The 6975-nt window shown below is 50.2% G+C and overlaps 1 long non-coding RNA gene across 1 annotated transcript in view; it reads right to left on the bottom strand.

Annotated features, from left to right (window-relative positions):
* Positions 1-665: 665 nt before the first annotated feature.
* LOC109319292 overlaps positions 666-6975 on the bottom strand; it is a 12083-nt gene continuing 5773 nt past the window's right edge. The window contains exons 2-3 of the long non-coding RNA XR_002103465.1: positions 3903-3908; positions 666-716 (exon numbers count right to left, since the gene is read on the bottom strand). This is a non-coding gene — a long non-coding RNA (uncharacterized LOC109319292). The remainder of the gene's footprint in view (positions 717-3902; positions 3909-6975) is intronic.

Genomic DNA, 6975 nt, shown 5'->3' with positions numbered 1-6975 from the left:
AACCACTGGAATGTATTCACCTCTGTGGCAGAAACTGATAACTAAACACTCATCATAGAGGACAGCCCAGTAGTTTGGGCTGCAATACAAAGCCGAAGGTGGTGGCAGGGAGGATATTTGTCAGGTGGCACAGGGCTAGAGGCCCTACATTTTGAAAAAGTCTATTGTAAACTTTGACCATTTCCAAGGGGCCTAACTCAAGCTGCAGAAGTGTGGCTAAACAGAAGGCCCCGAAGCCAATCTCTGAATGACCACAGAATGAACCTTTGCAGACTGACAACCAGATTGGTCAACAAAGTAAAGGCTGCAATCAACATGTTGAGCTAAACCAGTAATGAGATTCATTTAAATAGACCACAAGGTCTTCGTTGAAGTGATCCAAATATATTAACATGCTGTGGTGGGCCAGTAGCGGGTGCTCCTGCGTTGAGCCACCCACCTCACTGTGCCTGACCACCTTCCAGGCTCTGAGTGCCTCCCTGAGTGCCTCACATCTGGCCGACCCCCTTCCTGGAGCACACCCGCTAGCCTGGGGGTAGAACTGCCACCACCCAGGGATGGGTTTGATTCTGGCTCTGCGCCCCGTGGGAAACACAGGCCTAGTAGCCCTTGAGGGTACTTGACTCAATTCAAGAACTTGGAATGCTTCCCTCAGTCAGAAGCACAAGTAGTGGTCTCCCTTAGTCAGCCAAACCAAGGGGACCCCAAGGCATAATCTAGACCCACTCCTAAAAAGTCTCCCATGCTAGGTACAAGGGAGAACTTTATTGGTTACAAGGGGTAGGGTTGGAATAGGGTACAGGGTTGAGTAGTATCAGAGAAATCCCATAGAGGAAACAGGGTAGCTGGGGTAGCCTTTGATCATGCATCTGAGTTACTGCCAGCTATATATGTAGTTAGATTTCAGGTAGCTTACTCACAAGTATCATCTAGAGGCAGGTGGAGATTACCTCTGGAGGCAGACAGTTCCTTGATCATGAGTTTTAAGAAAGAAAGCAAGTTTCAGATGGTCCAGCTCCTTTCTCTTCCTCAGTTTTCCTCATGGCTGCTGCCCCTTTCCCCTTGGACAGTCCTTAACTTATATAGCCCTTATGACCTCATTTACCTGGTCCAATGGAGGCCAGCACCTGTTAGCTGTCAGCCAACTAATTTGAAATGCATCACTAGTTGCTGGGCAGACTGGCTCACCAGGGTACCCAAGCCCTTCAGCCAGGTATGGGATGCCAGTCATGTAGGCAGGGGGAGCAAGTTTCCCCACTCCCTCAGAAATGTATCCATCTCAGGTTACCTAAAGAGAAAGGGTAAGGTGCGTATCCTCTTCTGGGCCCATCCTAACCAAATTGTCAGAGAGCAGAGTTTTTGGGGAGAAACAGAGGTGGCCTTCTGCCACACATGGTAGCTATAGCTTATGTCAGTATAACCGAATGTATTAGATACTCTTTTGCTAAGTTTCTGCTAAGATTTTTAGAGAAGGTGGAAAAACAAAGCATCCTTATTAAAGACAACCATAAACTAAGCTGAAGAAAAAACAGGACAGTGTTGAATAGAATTTGACAATGTCAAAAGGAAAGAGATAAGGAATCCTTCCCTCTAGGACTATGTACAGGAGTTGCATTTAGACCGCTCTAACTATGGTTAAGTTGATCTAAATGCCCACTCATTCAGGCATTCAGAGGGCTTAAATCACCAAAAAAAAAATGGCTTGCCCAATCGAAATGAATTCACCTGGGGAGGTACATGAACTTAGATCAAGATCTGGTTAACCTGATCTCACAACTTCCTGTACAGCACAGCAGAACCCCGGGGATGGAAAAGTCCAGCTGCTTGTTTCATCCCCATGACTGTGCTAGTTCCACTCCCCACAACCTTGAATGTGCTATTTTTAGCCCCTCCACCTCCTCTGCCCTCAGAGCCCACCATCAGGCAGGTAGTGCTCAGGCCTTGGTGGCTGCCTATCTTGCCAAGGATGTGGAGGCACTGCTATGTGACCCCTTGGCCTATGGAGCAAGTAGCAGTCAGATGTGGCCAGATCTGGCCACGGTTGCCTGCAAGCACCTATCCTGTGTACCAACCAGTGCTCTGAAGAAGTGGGTGTTCAGCATCACCGGGGATGTAGTGACACCCTGCTGCACCGTCTTGGATCCTGGTTTGATGGAGCAGCGGGTGTTCCTTAAAGTAAACCTTCTGCTGCTGGGGTTCCCCAAGCTCCTGGTGCAGATGGAGTGAATGCCAGCCTCCTCACTCCATCTGCACCCATTTCCTTTTTTCATTTTTTAAAAACCAGTTGATGTTCTGCTCTCAGAACTGCAGGGGGCACTCACTGCATCACCAGCCAACAGGGGAAGAGCATGTACCTGCTGAGCTCATATTCTAGGATGAACTTGGAGGTATGGTCTGGGGCTATAGGGAAGGAGGAGCCCCTAGGTCCTAGGCATAACCACTAAAACTGCACCCTGCCAGGGTCAGGGAGGTCTGGAGGGACTGCTGGCAGCGTGGCATCCCTGTAAATCCCAGGACCAAGGATCCCCTAGTTACAAACAGGTAGGAGGTGGCATAGGTGGAATTTTCCCCTGTATGCAGCACTGCTCAAGCCACAGCGGGAGTACTGCATCCAGTTTTGGGTGCTGCACTTCAAAAGGGATGCGGAGAATCTTGAGAGGGCTCAGAGGAGGGCCACTCGTATGGCAAGGCCCTACAAGGACAGACTGAGCGACCTAGATCTCTTCAGCCTTCACAAGATCCTCAAAGGGAATTTACAAAACACCTTTTGTAGACAAGCCTAGAAACTTCACTTCATAAATCTCCTAGATATAAAAAACTCATGGACTCAATATAGACTTCGGATTTATGACACACTATAACCTGCCAGACATCTGACTCCCCAGGTATCTCTCCACTTTTACCTGGCTGCTACATCCCCACTTCCCTCCACCCCCACCAGCCTGTCTCTCCCCGACCCCAATGCCTTAATTTACATTTTCACTGACTGGCTTTCTTACCTGCAGCCCAGCCTCTGGCTTCTTTACTATTCATTCCATCCAGGAGGAGCACACACACCAACTGCAGATGCTTTCTCAGCCTGACAAACAGTTTTTAAACCCAAAAGCTTGCTAAGATATATTTCTCCAACTGTTCACTTGGTCTAATAAAAGGTATCAGATTGATCCAAAGAACCTTGTCTGCCTTGTGTATGTTAAGGCAGAGCAGGATGAATGCAGCAGGGATGGCAGCCTGTAACAAGGGGCCTTCCTGGTGCCAGTTAGATCTCAGCTTGGCCACCTGGTTCTGGGTCAACTGCCTGCCCTTCTTTCTCCTGCCATGCCTTAATGGAAAACTGATTAAGATGTTACCCAGGCAGGAGGCTGCCCATTTTGGCCTCTGATGTCTATGGGTGACATTCATTCTGCAGATTCATACCTTCCCTACACTGTGGCCCATGCCTCACAGATGGCTTTCACCAGCCAGGACTGTGCGTGTGTGTGGTGGCTGCAAGTTATCCAGTGTCCCCTACCTGCCTTTCACCACAGAAGTTAGTGGTCCTGACATTTCCTGGGGCTGCCATGCCACCAGCAGTCCCACCAAGACTTCCAACCCTGGCCAGGTGCAGTTTTAGGTCATGCTCAAGACCTGGGCTCCTCCTTCCCCATAGTCCCATCCCATACCTCCACGTTCTTCCTGGCATGGGAGCTCAGCAGGGAGATTTTCTTCCCCTGCTGGCTGGTGAAAAACTAAACTCCTGCCTCCAGCTCTGAGAGCGGGGCATTAAATGGTTGTGAAAGCAACTAAAGAAAGCAAATAGGTATGGAGTGAGGATGGTGGAACTCACTCTGTCTGCCTGTAAAGCTTGGGGAATCCCAGCAGCAGGAGGTTCACCTTCAGGAATACCAGCTGCTCCGCCAAACCAGGATCTAAAGAGGTGCAGTGGGGTGTCACAACATCCCCAGCGATGCTGAACACTCTCTCACTTGGAACACCCCCAGTGGTACCCTCTTTGACCTGACCAGCACTCTGCCTGTCCAGCCAGAGGGACCAGCCGGCGACCCCCTTCTGAAGCAACATCGCACTGAAATAAGCCTTGACTGGCCATCAATGGTGGACTCCAGTGCTTGGGGATAGATATATCTTGACACCGGTCCTTAGTGTTCATAGCTAGTTACTGTGAGTGTGTCTGTGTGCATGAATGTGTGTGTGTTTGAGGGGATCAGCACCAAGGTTTATGGTCTGACTTTTGCATCCATCCAATAAACTAGAATTTTATGATGATCCTGTGAGTTGGTCCTTTGTAGCCAACACCACACTACCTGCCAGATGGTGGGGTCTGGTACATCTGGATCCCAACATTGAAGCCATGCCCTTGGCCCACACTGCAAACAGCTGCAGTGGAAAAGATTGGCTGGTACTTGGAGTGCTGGCATGGGACAGTGGATCCACCTTCCTCTGCCTCTGCCTCCCTGACTCTGTTCACCAGAACCTCCACCCAGTGATCAAGGATTTTGCTGCTGATGTTCCCCTTCACTCTTGGGTCATGCATGCCCACCAGCACATGGACCATACTGGACAGCAATGGTTCCAGCCATTTTTTGATGCCCTCCTTCAGCTGCTATACTAGTGCCTTCACCTCTGGTGAAAGTGGCTTGCACCAGCTAGGAACATTGATCCCCTGGAACTTCTCCATTTGGTTCTCAATCTCCTTCACTATGGGGATCTCTTGGCAAAGGAGGGCATCGCCAGAGCTGAGGCTCTCGGTGACCTTGAGGAATGGCTGGAGGACCACCAAGATCTGGGAAATGGCATCCCACTCAGCTCTGTTCAGGGCGCTGCTGATCCCATGTGGATGGCCTTATGTTGCTCCATCAGCCTCTTGAGCATCAGGTATGTGGAGATCTACTGAATGTCCACATCCCGCATCATTTTGTGCTGCAGGATGTTCAGCTCTGCCTGTTTGTCCTGCAGTATCTTGCCCCCCCTTGATGCTCCAGTGGAAGTAGCCGGCCACCTTCCTGCATTTGGAAATGAGCTTGATGGTGGTTCTGGCAATGTCTTCGGCAGCCCTGTCCTCCTCCAAGGCACTCCTGACTGTGAGGTGCAACTTGTGTGCCATACAGCAAATGTCAACAACATTGGCATCATGGACTTCCTTGACCATATTGGCCTCATTGGCAGTGACCATAAACCCATGGGTGAGCTTGTCCTGCCCAACAAGCCACCCCTGAACCATGTGGTTCATGGCCACCATGTTTTCCCTTGCTGTGTGGGACTCATCCATCACCTCCACTTGAAGGAGAGCCCACCGGTGGCCTGACTGATTGCACCAGTGCCGTGCGAGGGAGAGGTAGGCATGATCTCTACCTCAGCTGCCTCAGATGTCTGAGGTGAAGTGCAAGCCCACCTGCGGACCTGCCTTGTGCAGCTTCTCCCTCAAGTACTCCCTGCATGCCTCATACAGGGAGGGCACCACTGTCCTGCTGAAGGTGGTGTGTACGGACACGTGGTACAATGAGGACCCAAGCACTATGAGTCACCTAAACCCTGGCCACTCAACTAAGGAGAAGGGCTGGCCATCCAGAGCAAGCATTTCCCCAGTGCTCTGGGTGACCTCGCTCATCCTGGGTGAACTCGCCCTCTTTTTGCAGCTTTCCCCCACTGGTCCAGGGTGGTCTGCCTTTGTTTTGTGGGGATGGAGGCTTTGGCATGAGAGGGGGACTTCTTTTTGGGCATGCTCCCACTAGTGCCAGGTTGAGGAAGAAAAAGGGCAAGGGGGTGCTGCCTCCTGCGATGCAGCAGCATTGCTGTGGTGGTGAACTGTTTCTCCTTCCCTAGCTGATCTGCTTTCGGCAGTGCTGGCAGGTAGCATACCTGGGAGCATCTGTCAACCCAAAATGATCCCACACTACACTAACCCTCCCCCCCCACACTTATGGGTTGAGGGTGGGGATCCTGCCTTATCCCCCTCTTCAGCAAGTAGAGGCACAACAACAGGGGAAAGCCACCTGCCCCCACAACCTCCTCCTAAGTGCCTTCCAGAGAAGGAGACCTGGGTTTAGGGTAACTCTGAAGGGTGTGGAGTACAAACTCAGCTTCTCCCTCCTTCGCCAGAGCTTCCTTAGTTATGGCACTCAGCTCCTCTGTTTCTAGATCCAGCTCTTCCTTTGGCATTGGGAGGCTCACACTGGGAGCTGAAATTGAGTTGGAGGAGACTGTCGTGCTGGTGTTAGTGGCTATTTCTGGTGTTAGTGGATGCAGTGCAGGTGCAGGGACCAGTACTGCTCCCACCTCCTTGCTCCCACTGGAAGCAGAAGACTCACTGCCAGGAAAGAGGGTGCATCTATGTTTGGGTGGGGGGGATTTGCAGCTCTCCCCCTACCCTCTCTAGCCCCTCTCCCTCCCCTGCCAGAAGATTTGGCACCTGCCTTTCTAGCACACTTCATAATGTTTCCTGTGCTGGAAAATGTGTGTGTGTGTGTGTGTGTGTGTGTGTGTAATATAGCTTTTATCTGTTTAATATACGTGTGTGTGTAATGTATCTTCTATATTTAATATGTGTGTGTGTCTGTCTATAATATATGTGCTTTCCTGCACAGTGATGGATGACACACTGTCAGGGAAAACACAATTTTCTTTTAAAAAAGTGTAAGGGGAAAAAAATACCAAGAAGAAATAAGAGGATTTGGGGGAAAGAAGAAGTTGAAAAGAATGGATTGGATAGGGATAAGTAGAGGGATTCTAGGCAAGGGTAATTAGTAAGGTGTATCCAATCCTTTTCAAGAAGAGAGACTAGCAAGAGACTTACTAAGAAGCCAGTACATTTGACATGCTGTTGCTTCCAGACAGCTCACAAAAGGGAGAGAAAGGCTTCACATAAGAAAGGCCTTATATACTGTTTCTGCATCCCTCCCTCAGAGCACTGTGATTGGAAGGGAACTCAAGGAAATATCACAGTCACTGGCCAGCTACAGATGTCAATATCAGAGCATC

Source organism: Crocodylus porosus, unplaced genomic scaffold (assembly GCF_001723895.1).
Source record: "Crocodylus porosus isolate Cpor-Errol unplaced genomic scaffold, CroPor_comp1, whole genome shotgun sequence".
Classification (NCBI taxonomy): domain Eukaryota; kingdom Metazoa; phylum Chordata; order Crocodylia; family Crocodylidae; genus Crocodylus; species Crocodylus porosus.
The sequence above is the reverse complement of the archived record's forward strand: the minus strand, read 5'-3'. Positions and strand labels throughout refer to the sequence as shown.